Raw genomic sequence first — 13,649 nt, forward strand, 5'->3', positions numbered from 1 at the left:
ACCGAGCGCTGGGAGAGCGTGGGACAGAGCGTCTCCCGCCCCGCCCCGCCCCCCCTCCCGGCCAGTCACCTCCGCTTCTCCGAGGGAGGAATTCCCGGAGGCCCCGCCCCCGGCCCCGGCCCCGCCCCCGGCCCCGCCTCCTCGCCGGGGGGTCCCCCTCGCGCCCACCTCGTCCGCGCGGCCTCCTCCACGCCTTCGGGTCTTTCGGGTCCTCCCGCCCTTCGCGCCCCCCGGGCCTGCGGGGTCTGGATTCGTCTCCGCCGACCCCTCCCACGTCCGGCTCTCCGTGCTGCCGCCTTTCGGAGGTGCACGGTCGAAAGCCTTCCCGGTCCCACCTCCACCTGTCAAGTCCATCAGGCGCGCGCGGAGCGCCCCAGGTGCACAGCAGGCACAGTTGGGACAGGAAAGCGCAAGGCGTTTGCTGCTTGCCATCCAGGTGAGCATCCCTGAAACGCCCGGGAGGATCCTTTTCAACACCGTTCTCAGCAGGCCTAGTCTAAGATTATACAAAATGTACATGAGGGTCGTACAAAAAAGGTACGTTATTTCATTGTAATTTTTTGAGACCCTTTCATGATGTTAAATTGTCCTCGCCTCCGTTGTCTGCACTCTGCAGCCTCATTGGAGAGACACTTACGGCCCCATTCCTCGTATTACCATGAATTCCTTTTGAACTCCTTTACCGTCTAACCACGTGTTGTTACCCTTACAGTGCTCGACAGTAAAGCTGATGGTGCCACTGGTGTGCTTTATATACCGTGCCCGTGGTCTGGTCTTCCTTTGATGACAAAGGAGAAAAAGAAAATTTCTCTTTGACCCTGAACTTACTCATCATTAATTTATTTTGTCCCAAGAGAGTGACTCAAGCAGCAGTGTTTGGATACATGCAAACACATGTGTATGTACAAATATTCACAAATCATTGTCCCACTGCACACGCTTGCATCTTAATATTGATCCAGTTTTTTAAATTCTCAAGGAACTTGGTAACTATCTTCTTACTCTTCCTTTCACTTCCTTATTTACTTAATACAAAGTATCTGTTATTACAGGTTCCACACAGAAAATATGCTTAAAGTTAAAGCAGACAGGATAGGAGACATTTCAAAGAAGCAACAAAACATTCACTAGGAAGGTAGGTTTAGGGGGGAAAGGCGGATGCGGCTCTCCTTTACACACCTTTCATAGAACCAGGATGACCTTAAAAAAAAAAAAGAAAGAAAGAACCAGGATGACCTTAGATGGACCATCCATTGACATTGATACTATCAGAGCACTATGGAATTATTCCATTGTGATCCAGGGTAACCCCAAATAACTGAAATTGCCCCTCCCCCAAATGGTAACAGAAACACTGTGCTTTAGCACTAGATAGAATATGAATTTTCCATTTGGATCAAAGCTTTCCTGTGTTTAAAATATTTTTTTCCTTTTAATTCCTGAAGCATTTGCAACTACTGGGGAAAAAAATCAATTACAAGGGATAAAGGTTATCATAGAGGTAGAACTTGGTGTATTGTTTGGTTTTTATTATCTGAGAGAATACTAATTTAAGCATAGCAGTCTGGCTTCTCTGCTAATTCATGCATGGTACATAATAGATGAGTATAGTACAGTGGCTAAGGGCAGGGATTCTGAAGCCAGACTGAGCTCAAAACTGGGCTCTGATACTTATTAGGTAAATACTTAACCTTATCCATGAGGTGATGATGATGACAATAATACCCACCTTATAGAGCTGTTGTTAAAAGTAAACTGGTTAGGGATCCCTGGGTGGCGCAGCGGTTTGGCGCCTGCCTTTGGCCCAGGGCGCGATCCTGGAGACCCAGGATCGAATCCCACATCAGGCTCCCGGTGCATGGAGCCTGCTTCTCCCTCTGCCTATGTCTCTGCCTCTCTCTCTCTCTCTCTGTGACTATCATAAATAAATAAAAATTAAAAAAAAAGTAAACTGGTTAACAGAAAGCACTTAAAACAGCATTTGGCATTTAATAAGTGTCAGATAGCATTTACTACTAGTACTCAAAAAAATAGTGTTATCAGAAGTCCATCAGATTTTCCAAGCACATTTTTTTCAAGTGGTGTAGCTTAAATTATGGAACAAATGTTACAGTATTTATTCGGGTGAGGCTCCCTCCACCACTTGCCACCAGCTAACAACAAAAACACCAACCAATAAAAACACGTGGAATCATATTGCCTTATTAGTCATCCCTATGTGATTATGCATATGTGGACTATTATATAATACCTTTGTTTTGTATGTGAAGATTTTTCTACCATTGATTCTTAAGATCCTATCTTGACTGCAACAAATATCTTTCAGGTGGAGACTTAAGATATGCATTATCTTGTAGATATTTTCCATTCTTTCATTTTCATTTATTTAAAAGATTTTATTTATTTGAGAGAGAGCCAGAGAGATCACAGAGGGAGAGGGAGAGGCAGAGGGAGAAGTAGACTTGCTGCCGAGCAGAGAGCCTGACGTGGGGCTCTATCCCAGAACCCTGAGATAGTGACCTGAGCCGAAGGCAGATGCCCAACTGATAGAGCCATCCAGATACCCTCATTCTTTCATTTTCCAAGTGAAATGGGAACTTTAAGAATGGGGGATGGTGACATACTAAGGAGAAACCTGTTTCATTAGGTGTGGGAAATGATTTCATCTCAATGTAAGCAAAGTACCTTGCCTGAGGATTACATTTAAAACAACTAGGGATCCCTGGATGGCGCAGCAGTTTAGCGCCTGCCTTTGGTCCAGGGCGCGATCCTGGAGACTCGGGATCCAATCCCACGTCGGGCTCCCGGTGCATGGAGCCTGCTTTTCCCTCTGCCTGTGTCTCTGCCTCTGTGTGTGTGTGTGTGTGTGACTATCATAAATTTTAAAAAAATAAAAAAATAAATAAAATAAAACAACTAAAACATTTAAACGATCCCAAGTAGTACCATCTCCAACTGAACTGAGGGCAGCTGTGAGCTCCAGGCAGGGGCAGAAACCAGGTGAAAAGAAGTAGCTTGGATGGTGCAAAGTAGCTCAGGGATGATTTCAACCAACTGATAGCCAGGGGCACCAACGTTAACAAAGCAACGTTGAAGGCACAGATGCTTATCATCTTTACCTTCTCTGTTATAGGAGCAACAACACTATTTCCAGAAGCAAGGGACTTGTGAGCAATGCTTCACTGATCCCTGTCTTTACCAGTCTGCATTTCCAGACTATTGCCACATTCTTACATTGTCTTTTCCTATCTACTTTTTTCTCTACATGTGAATGAACAGTGTTCATTTAGACTCAGCTCATCTCAGCTGCATTCTGCTGCTGTAAGCCTTTCCTTCCTAGCTTCCTTTCCTTCCGAGTAACCGACTAACACAAAAATATTTCTTCTGCTCATCACTTTGACAACAGTGTTTCCCCTCCCCTATTATGTACAATGTCCAAATTTTTCACCTGTTTCAAAAATTATTTTCCAGGACCCCCTGGATTATAATTGCTTGATATATGTCATCCTTTGTTCCTCAAATCTCCACCTCTCCTATGGCAGGCATATGTGTTTTATCCAATTAGCCTGTTTCATGATGTCTTCTTTCTTAGCTATGACTTTTGCAATAATCATATTCTCCGCAATATGGTTCCCAAGTGACTCCTCTTACAGTACTCAGGATTCTGCTCAGATCCTGTCTTCTTCATAAGAGAATCTCAGACTCATCCACAGACCCTTAACAGTTTCCTTGGATTCTACTCAGTACCTAAAACAAGCACAGCTGGTAATAACTCTTTGCCTTAACATTTGATTACCTTCCTCTAAGGTAGTTGGAGGGGAGGTGGTGTTGCAAGGCTCCACAATGATCCCTGTCTTTACCAGTCTGCATTTCCAGGCTAGTAAAGGTGTGAAATTTTGACGTGTGGCTCAGCATCACAGGGTTGGAAAGAACCTTAGAGGTCACTTAGGCTAGTCTGGAATTCCCTCTACAATAACTCCAGGGAGGGAACTCATTTACTTTGAGGAGTTCTTTTTTGTTTTTGTTTTTGTTTTTTAAGTTGGGGGGGGTGGGGGTGCCTGGGTGGCTCAGTTGGTTGACATTGGGCTTCAGCTCAAGTCATAATCTCAGGGTCCTGAGATCAAGCCCCGTGTAGGGCTCCCTGCTCAGTGGGGAGTCTGTTTCTCTCTCCCCTCCACCACTCCCCCAACCCCCACAGCTCATGCTCTCTCTCAGGCCTGCTCTTTCTCTCTCAAATAAATAAATTAATTGTTTATTTAAAAATAAAGAGAGAGACAAAGAGAGAGCAAGAGAGTGCACGAACAAGGGTAGGGGCAGAGGGAGAAGCAGACTGTTCGCCAAGTAGGCAGCCTAGGGCTCCATCCCAGGACTCTGAGATCATGACCTGAGCCAAAGGCAGATGTCTGCTCAACCAACTGAGACCCCAAGATGCCCCTAAGGAGTTTTTTAAAGATTTTATTTATTTATTCATGAGACAGAGAGAGAGAGAGAGAGAGAAAGAGAGAGAGAGGCAGAGACATGGGCGGAGGGAGAAGCAGGCTCCATGCAGGGAGCCTGATGTGGTACTTGATCCTGGATCCTCGGCATCACGCTCTGGACTGAAGGCGGCGCTAAATCGCTGAGCCACCGGGGCTGCCCAAGGAGTTCTAATTGTTAAAAAGTTCATCCTAAGGATAAACTGACACATGCCTCCTTGAAACTTCTGCCTTTTTCACCCTGGTCCTAGTTCTACCCAGTCGATGAACAAAACAAATCTAACCGTTCTTCTATAAAACTGCCCTTTAAATATTTGAGAACTGTCACATTTCCCCAGATCTTTTCTTTTACTGTTTGTATACATGTATATGCTTGTTTAGTTACATTTATCTCTGTTTATATTATCTATGTGGGCTAAAAATATTTATGTAGATAAATTGGAAGAAAAAATGTCATTTGATATGTAGCAGTTTTTCCTTCTTTCCCATTGCCCCCTAGCTTTATTGAGATATAATTGACATACAACAAACATATGATTTAAGTCATACAACATGTTGATTTGATACACATATTTTGCAAAATTATTATTATTATAGCTTTAGTTAACACTTGCATCACATCATGTAATAACCATTTCATTTTTGTGGTGAGAACATTTGAGAGCTACTCTTTTAGCAACTTTCAAGTATATAGTACAGTATTATTAGGTATAATCACCATGATGTATATTAGATCCCCGGAGCTTATCTCCAAATTAGATGTTCGTATCCTTCAGTCAACATCTCTCCATTTCCCTTCACCTCCACCCTTGCAAACCACCATTCTAGTTTCTGTATCTATCAGTTTGACTTTTTAATTTTTATTTGATTGTTTTTTAAAGATTTTATTTAAAAAAAAAAAGATTTTATTTTTAAGTAATCTCTATGCCCAACATGGGGCTCGAACTCACAACCCCCAAATCAAGAGTCACATGCTCTGTAAATGAAGCCAGTCAGTGCCCTGAGTTTGACTTTTTTAGATTCCACATTTAAATGACATACAGTATTTGTCTTCTCTCTGACTTATTTTACTTAGCATAATGCACTCAAGGTTATTTTGTTCCAAATGATAGGACCATATTCTTTCTCATGGTTTTTTTTTAATTTTATTTATTTATTCATGATAGACACAGAGAGAGAGGCAGAGACACAGACAGAGGGAGAAGCAGGCTCCATGCAGGGAGCCAGACGCGGGACTTGATACCTGGTCTCCAGCACCAGGCCCTTGGCTAAAGGTGGCGCTAAACCACTGAGCCACCAGGACTGCCCTCTTTCTCATGGTTAAATAATATTCTCGTGTGTGTGTGTGTGTGTGTGTGTGTGTGTGTGTGTATCACATCTTTTTTTATCCTTCTCTAAGCTGTTTGTGCATGCAGTACTTTAGATTTGTTTATGTGTGGTCTGTCTCTGCATTATTCTTATATTAAATCTTTAAAGGCCTGTACAGTGCCAAATACAGTTCCATTTATAGATTGGCACTTTAAAAGTTTTTTTGGATGACAATGAAGAGGAGGAGAATTCTTATCTGGCTAGGATAGAGTCATTCGCTTTGAAGATAAGGAGTTGGATTAAATGACCTCTTGGTGTTTTGTGGGTTTTTTTAGCCCCAAGGGTCTATGATTCAGTATTTCCTTGATTAAAAAACTTTGTAAGTTATTAAGAGACCATTTCAAACAATTAGCAAAGTGCTATATAAAATGTTACAAGTGGCAATAATAACATCTATTCATTGTAAATTAATAAATTAGTACTCACTCCTTTTCTATGGTAACAATGAATAGCTGACTAAATCATCCATTTGACATGTAGCCCATATGTAACTATAGTGTAGTAGAATTGGACCTGGTTTACAATGTTACAATCTATGTGTCACTATACACATTGTTTCAATTGGGTCTTCAATGAGGTGCCTGAGTGGCTCAATCTATTAAGTGTCTACCTTCAGCTCAGGTCATAATCCCAGTGTCCGGCTGTGTCCTGTGTCAGGAGCCCTGCTTAGGGGGGAGTCGGCTTCTCCTTCTACCCTTCCCCCTGCTCATGATCTTTTTCTCCCTCTCTCTCTCTCTCACTTTCTCCCTCTGTCTCTCAAATAAATATTTTTTAAAAATTGCATCAAGATCATTCATTACCCAAGTTGAAGGCAAATGCTCAACTGCTCAATACACACACACATTGTTTCTTTTTTAAAAAGATTTTATTTATTTATTTGAGAGATAGTGACAGAGATCAGGAGTGAGAGCATGAGTGAGGAGAGGGAAGACAGGCTCCCCGCTGAGAAGGGACCTCGACACAGGACTCCATCCCAGGACCCTGGAATCATGACCTGAGCCAATGGCAGACACTTAACAGAGTGAGCCATCCAGGCCCCCTTACATGCATGTGGTTTCAATTGCATAACAAACCATCCCCAAACCTAGGGCTCACAATAATGATTTATTACTTCTTGCAATTCTATGGATTGCTGGACAATTCTGCTGCTGAAGGCACCTAGGCTCACTCATGTGACAGCATGGGGAAGGAGGGTCCGCTGAGCTAGAAAGTTCACAATGGCCTCATTCACATATCTGGCAGTTGGTGCTACTGTAAGTAAAAGTGTCTCCATTCTCCTCCATCTGGTCTCTTATGACCTGAGCTGTGTCCTCCCCCAAATTCATATGTTGAGGCTTACAACTCTATTTGAAGATAGGCTCTTCAGGATGCCTGGGTGGCTCAGCAGTTGAACATCTGCCTTCGGCTCAGGGCATGATCCGGAGTCCTGGGATCAAGTCCCACATTGGGCTTCCTGAATGGAGCCTGCCTCTCCCTCTGCCTGTGTCTCTGCCTCTCTCTCTCTCTGTGTCTCCTATGAATAAATAAATAAAATCTTAAAAAAAAAAAAAGAAGATAGGATCTTCAAATAGGTGATTACGTTAAAATGAGGTCATTAGGGTAGACCCTATTCCAACATGAGCAATGTCCTTATAAGAAGAGGCGGTTGGGACACAACACGCACTGGGAAAGATGTGAAGACAAACCAAGGAGAGGTGTTGGAAGAAACCAACCTTCCCGAAACCTTAATCTCCTATTCCCAGCCTCTTGAACTTTGACAAAGTTGATGTTTGTTGTTTAACTCACCCAGTCTGAGGTACTTTGTTATGGCAACACTAGCAAACTGATACAAACAGTCTAGCCTAGTGGAGAATAAGAGGTGTATTCGTTTGCTAGGGCTGCCATAACAACAGAGCACAGCCAGGGTGACTTACACAACAGAAATTCATTTTCTCTTAGTTCTGCAGGCTAGAACTAAGGCCAATCCAAGGCCACAGTGTCAGCAGCGTTGATTCTGCAAGCTATGATAAAGAATCTGTTCTTTGCCTCTCTCCTAGATTCTGGTGGTCTGCTGGTAACCTGTGTTTCTTGGTATGTAGTAGCATCATCCCATCTCTGCCTGCATCTTCACATGCTTGCTGTTCTTTCTGTATTTGTCTGCATCTAAATATACCCCCTTTTTAAGGACATCGATCATATTGAATTAGTGCCTATCCTAATGGCCTAATTTTAATCTGATTACCTCCCTAAAGTCTCTATTTTCCCAATAAATTCATATAGTGAGGTATTAGGAGTTAAGACTTCAACATACAAACTTTGGAAAAATATTCAACCTATAATAACACTGAACTTCCTCATAGCATGGTGGTCTTGGGATTCTAAGACAGCAAGAGTAGAATCTGCAACATCTCTTGAGGCTTATGCTCTAAGACTCTCACAACATCATTTCCACCACATTCCATTAATCAAAGCAAGTCACTAAGCCAGCCCAGACTTAAAGAATGGGGAAAGAGACCTTATGCCTTAATAAAAAGATTAGCAAAATATAGCCATGGTTTCAATCTTCCATATGGTCTTATCCCTTTTTACAGTTAACTATATGGCCTTGGGCTAGTCACAAAAGCATAGATTCTTAGATTCAGAAGGGACCGAAATGAAGCTTATTCCCCCTACTGCATATACTTCCTCTGCCCCTTTCTTTTCTCAGGCTCTCCTTCTCTGTCCACTCCGTGAGCTATTCCTGCATGAACTCATCAAGCTTCTGTGTCTGTGCCTATGCTGTTACCTGTTTTATTTTTATTTATTTATTTTTATTTTTTTAATTTTATTTATTTATGATAGGCACAGTGAGAGAGAGAGAGAGAGAGAGAGAGACAGAGACACAGGCAGAGGGAGAAGCAGGCTCCATGCACCAGGAGCCTGATGTGGGATTCAATCCAGGGTCTCCAGGATCGCGCCCTGGGCCAAAGGCAGGCACCAAACCGCTGTGCCACCCAGGGATCCCCTGTTACCTGTTTTAAAAGCCAATTACCTGGGATCCCTGGGTGGCACAGCGGTTTGGTGCCTGCCTTTGGCCCAGGGCGCGATCCTGGAGACCCTGGATTGAATCCCACATCAGGCTCCTGGTGCATGGAGCCTGCTTCTCCCTCTGCCTGTGTCTCTGTCTCTCTCTCTCTCTCTCTCTATACTATCATAAATAAATAAAAAATTTTTTAAAAAGCCAATTACCCCTTCCTTTATTTCTATCTCTTTATAAGAATAAGCATGAGTCCTGCTTGATGAATTTCATGAACAAAACACACCCATGTCATCAGCATCCAAGTTTTTTTTTTTTTTAAGATTTATTTATTTATTCATTCAGAGCAAGAGACAGGCAGAGAGAGAAGCAGGCTCCATGCAGGGAGCCCGACGTGGGACTCCATCCCGGGTCTCCAGGATCACGCCCTGGGCTGCAGTCGGCGCCAAAGCGCTGCACCACCGGGGCTGCCCAGCATCCAAGTTTAAAAGCATGATGTTAACAGCATCCCAGAAGCTGGGATACCCCAGAAGGTATGAACATTCATACCCTCTATCCAGTCTCTACTCATACTCTCCCCACTCCATAAAGGTAACAACTCTGCTGACTTTTAATTGCATGTGTTAATTTTTTCATGTTCTTGCACTTTATGTAATGGAATCATACAATATGTAATCTTTTGTGTTTGACATCTTTTACCCAAAAAATGGATGTGATTCATTTCTATTTTTGTTTATACCTATACAGGTTTTTTTTTTTAAGATTTTATTTATTTATTCATCACACACACACACACACACACAGAGGCAGAGACACAGGCAGAGGGAGAAACAAGCTCCACGCAGAGAGTCTGATGTGGGACTTGATTCCGGGTCTCCAGGATCACACGCTGGGCTAAAGGCGGCGCTAAACTGCTGAGCCACCGGGGCTGCCCACTTTTTTTTTTTTTTTTAAGTAAACTCTAGGCCCAACATGGCTCTTGAACCCATTACTGCAAGATCAAGAGTCATACACTCTTTTGACTGAGCCAGCGAGGCATCCCATATATTTGTAAATCATTTTTTATTGCTGTATAGTATTCTATTGTATGAGGATATGCTATACTTTATTTATCCAATCTGCTGATAAATGTTAGGGTAGTTTTCATTTGGGGCTATTACAGATACTGCTGTTATTAATATACTAGTACATGTCTTCTGGTGACCACAGATAAGCATTTTGTTAGATATTTACCCAGAACTTAGAACTAAGTTAGAGCTAGATACCAATATTCCAATGTGCTTTTACCAATTTATTGTTCTGCAAGTAGTATGAAAAAGTTTTAGTTGCTCCAGATCATTACTAACCTCCATCCTTTAAATTTTTAATCCATTTCACACTTCTTTTGCTGCCTAACTCCTATTTGTTTTTTTTTTTTTTAAGAAGGAGGAGGATTTACCTCCTACCTACCTACCCACTTCATCAATTAAGATCAATTAAGACACCCAGATGCCCCTTGTACCCTAGTTTTTAGAAGCTATCTGGTTAGAGTTGTTGGGGTTGGTATGAAGAATGACAAATTGGCCCAAGTATAAACTGAAACATATCTTTGGTGAGCAATTTAGCAGAATCTATTACTATCTCTACTCAGTATATGTACACGGTATATCAATTCATACATTTGTTTACCTAGTAATTCCTACAAATTACTTTTATATGTACACAAAAACACATGTTTAAGTGCGGTCACAGTATTGTTTTTAATAGCAAAAAATTAAAAGCAGACTAACTTTTCACCAATATAGAAATATTTAATGTAATGCTAACCCCTGGTTTAAAAAAAAGAAAGTGGTTGAAATAAGTATATATGTAAAGATTTAGGAAGATCCAAAGTATATTGAAAAAAAAACCAACAAGTCACAGAACAATATCAAAGCCTTTCTGGGCACAGTATTAGGGAACAGATCCCAGAATGAGAAGTAGTGTTGATAACCAGGCATACTACCATCTTGTTTGGACACACTTCAACATTTGCTACTATGTTTATGCCTCCTTCTGAAAACTTCTCTCTCAGTTTCTTTATCTATAATATGAAGTCAATAACATCTATCTTCAAGAGTTATATGAGGAGAGACCCCTGGGTTGAGCGTCTGCCTTTGGCTCAGGGTGTGATCCTGGAGTCCAGGGATTGAGAGTCGCACATCGGGCTCCCTGCACGGAGCCTGCTTCTCCATCTGTCTATGTCTCTGCCTCTCTGTCTCTATCTCTCATGAATAAATAAATAAAATCCTTTTTTAAAAAAAGAGTTATATGAAGAGTTAATATATATGAAGCTCCAAGAACAGCCACAAGATATTGGTCTAGGGATGGGCAGCTGACCCAAGCTTGGCAAATAAAAATCCTTCCCCAAAAATGTTGGCATTGAAATTAAGAGAGGCCAGGCCCTGTTTGAGAACCTGAACCAGAAGATGTAAAGAACAAGATATTTTGGCAACTGTGTGTCCTCTATTTGGAGTAGAGAAGAGGGAGCTGGTATGCAAGGAGAAAACCAAGCATTTATATTTATAATCTATTTTTTGCTTCAGCTAGCTTAAGCTGATTTTCTGTCATAATCCTAACCAATACAACCAATACAATAAATCCAAATGCTATGCTACAACCATGTTTTTTTTTTAATGCAAACTACCTATACATAATTGGTACATTGGAGAATATTAGTAAAGCATATAAGTTGTACAACTTTATTCGGACCTTTTCCCAGCATGTTAATGTTTTTAAGCGATTAGTAATAATCTTCCTCACAATTAAAGAGAAAGCTTTAGCAATAAATGAAGACTTAATAAAAGAAAAAAAGCTGAAAATCTCACAGTCCTTTACTGTAAATACAAGTGCCTTCCTTTATAAGTGCTTTCCTTTAGTGGTCTAGAGACTCCAGGAACCACTGTGTTTTCCATTGAACTGTCTAGAAAAGCTCCAAGCGCTAATGAAGGAGCTGCAAAGGCAGTTTCACATGTTTTCCTTACAAGGGCTTGACAGGCCTACCCTAGCTTCTAAACTCTATGAGAGCACAGAGAGAGTCAATCTCATTCACTAGCCTCATTTGCCAGCAACTAGTACAGTGCCTGGCATGCACAAAGTGCTCATTAAGTATTTACTAAATAAAATAGAACATTAGAAATCTATTTTCTATGTTTTCCACAAATAACTGTTCAAATATATATATATATTTTTAAGATTTTATTTTTAAGTGATCTCTACACCCAATATGGGGCTCAAACTTACAACCCCAAGATCAAGAGTCTCATGCTCTGCTGACTGAGCCAGCTGGGTGCCCCCTCAAATATATTCCTTTTGAAAATTCAAGTAGAAATCTATCGGAGCAATAAATTCCTCACTTTAGGAGATTTGGAAAATGTAGAAAATTATAAAGAAGAGTGGCAATGTTGTCTATAATCTCACCATTCAGAAATAAATATTTTTGGTAGTTTTCCTCCCAGTTTTTTCCTTTGTGCATATATACACATGCATTTAAGTTTTTCTTATTTTTTATTTTTTATGTTTAAAACAAATAATATGCAACTTACTCCATCCTAAGAATTAAAGTAATACAGGTGACTCAGAATAGGTTGTCAGAACTCAGGAAGGGTGGAAAGAGAATCCATGTTGGAAGAGCATCCAGCCAGTGGGGAGGAGGTGTGTCAGAGCTTAAGTGGGGTGAGGATGGCATCTCTGTGGAGCAACAGTCTTGCATGAACTGTCAGAACCCAAATCACATGAGAGCAACCATGTGGAAGGGTGGCCCTGTTTTTTTGTTTTGTTTTTTGTTTTTAAGATTTTATTTTATTTACTCATGAGAGATACAGAGCGATCAAGCGAGAGGCAGAGGGAGAAGCAGGCTCCACGCAGGGAGCCCGACGTGGGACTCAATCCTAGGTCTCCAGGATCAGGCCCTGGGCTGCAGGCGGCGCCAAACCGCTGTGCTACCAGGGCTGCCCCCAGGGTGGCCCTGTTTGAGGTAACAGAGCCAAAGTGTCATGAGGAGAGTATCCATATAAGGGAAGAAGCAGCAGTACTCATGGGAGATTTATGACATGGAAGGCACATTTATTTATAAATAAAATAAATTTATTCAGAAAAATCAGCCACGTTTCTTACTATCAGAGAAAGGACTTAACCTGATATAGAAAACAAAAAAACTAAAAGGAATCCTATAGTGTTACATTACAATGGAAGTACAATACATTACAATGTTAGTATATTCAGAACAGACTACTTCGTTAATGAGGCCCTTGCAAAATTGAAATGTGGGATCCCCTGTTCAAAATTAAGAATTTCAGGGGCACCTGGGTGGCTCAGTCAGTTAAGCATATGCCTTCAGCTCAGGTCATGATCTTGGAGTCCTGGGATCGAGCCCCACATTGGGCTCCCTGCAAGGAGTCTGCTTCTCCCTCTGCCGGTGTCTCTGCCTCTGTGTGTGTGTGTGTGTGTGTGTGTGTCTCTCATGAATAAATAAAAAGATCTTAAAAAATAGCAAATAATAATAATAAAAAATAATAAAAACAAAAAAACAAGTTCAGCGTCCTTCTTATCGCAGGACTATGTAGTCTATGTGACTACAGGTCTCATGCCCCTGATGACAGTCCCAGGTGTTTTCATGGTTTTTCTATCTATATAGATGGAAATGTACATCTATATTTATTTACAATTATTATTTACAATTATGAAATGTGATATATAATTTAAAATATATAATATTCCTCACTTTTATCCATGAAAAGATGTGAGATTAGCAACACCCCAAAAGCAGTAGCGCCTCTAGTGCCCAGATTTTG

General features: G+C 41.4%; 1 long non-coding RNA gene across 1 annotated transcript; it reads left to right on the forward strand.

The window, feature by feature from the left end:
• The first annotated feature begins 115 nt into the window (after positions 1 to 115).
• LOC140635745 (uncharacterized) lies at positions 116 to 13,019 on the forward strand. The gene is made up of 3 exons (XR_012033084.1): positions 116 to 436; positions 7,880 to 7,913; positions 9,184 to 13,019. It is a non-coding gene; the product is annotated as an uncharacterized lncRNA (long non-coding RNA).
• Positions 13,020 to 13,649: the final 630 nt, after the last annotated feature.

Source organism: Canis lupus, chromosome 6 (assembly GCF_048164855.1).
Source record: "Canis lupus baileyi chromosome 6, mCanLup2.hap1, whole genome shotgun sequence".
Lineage (NCBI taxonomy): Eukaryota > Metazoa > Chordata > Mammalia > Carnivora > Canidae > Canis > Canis lupus.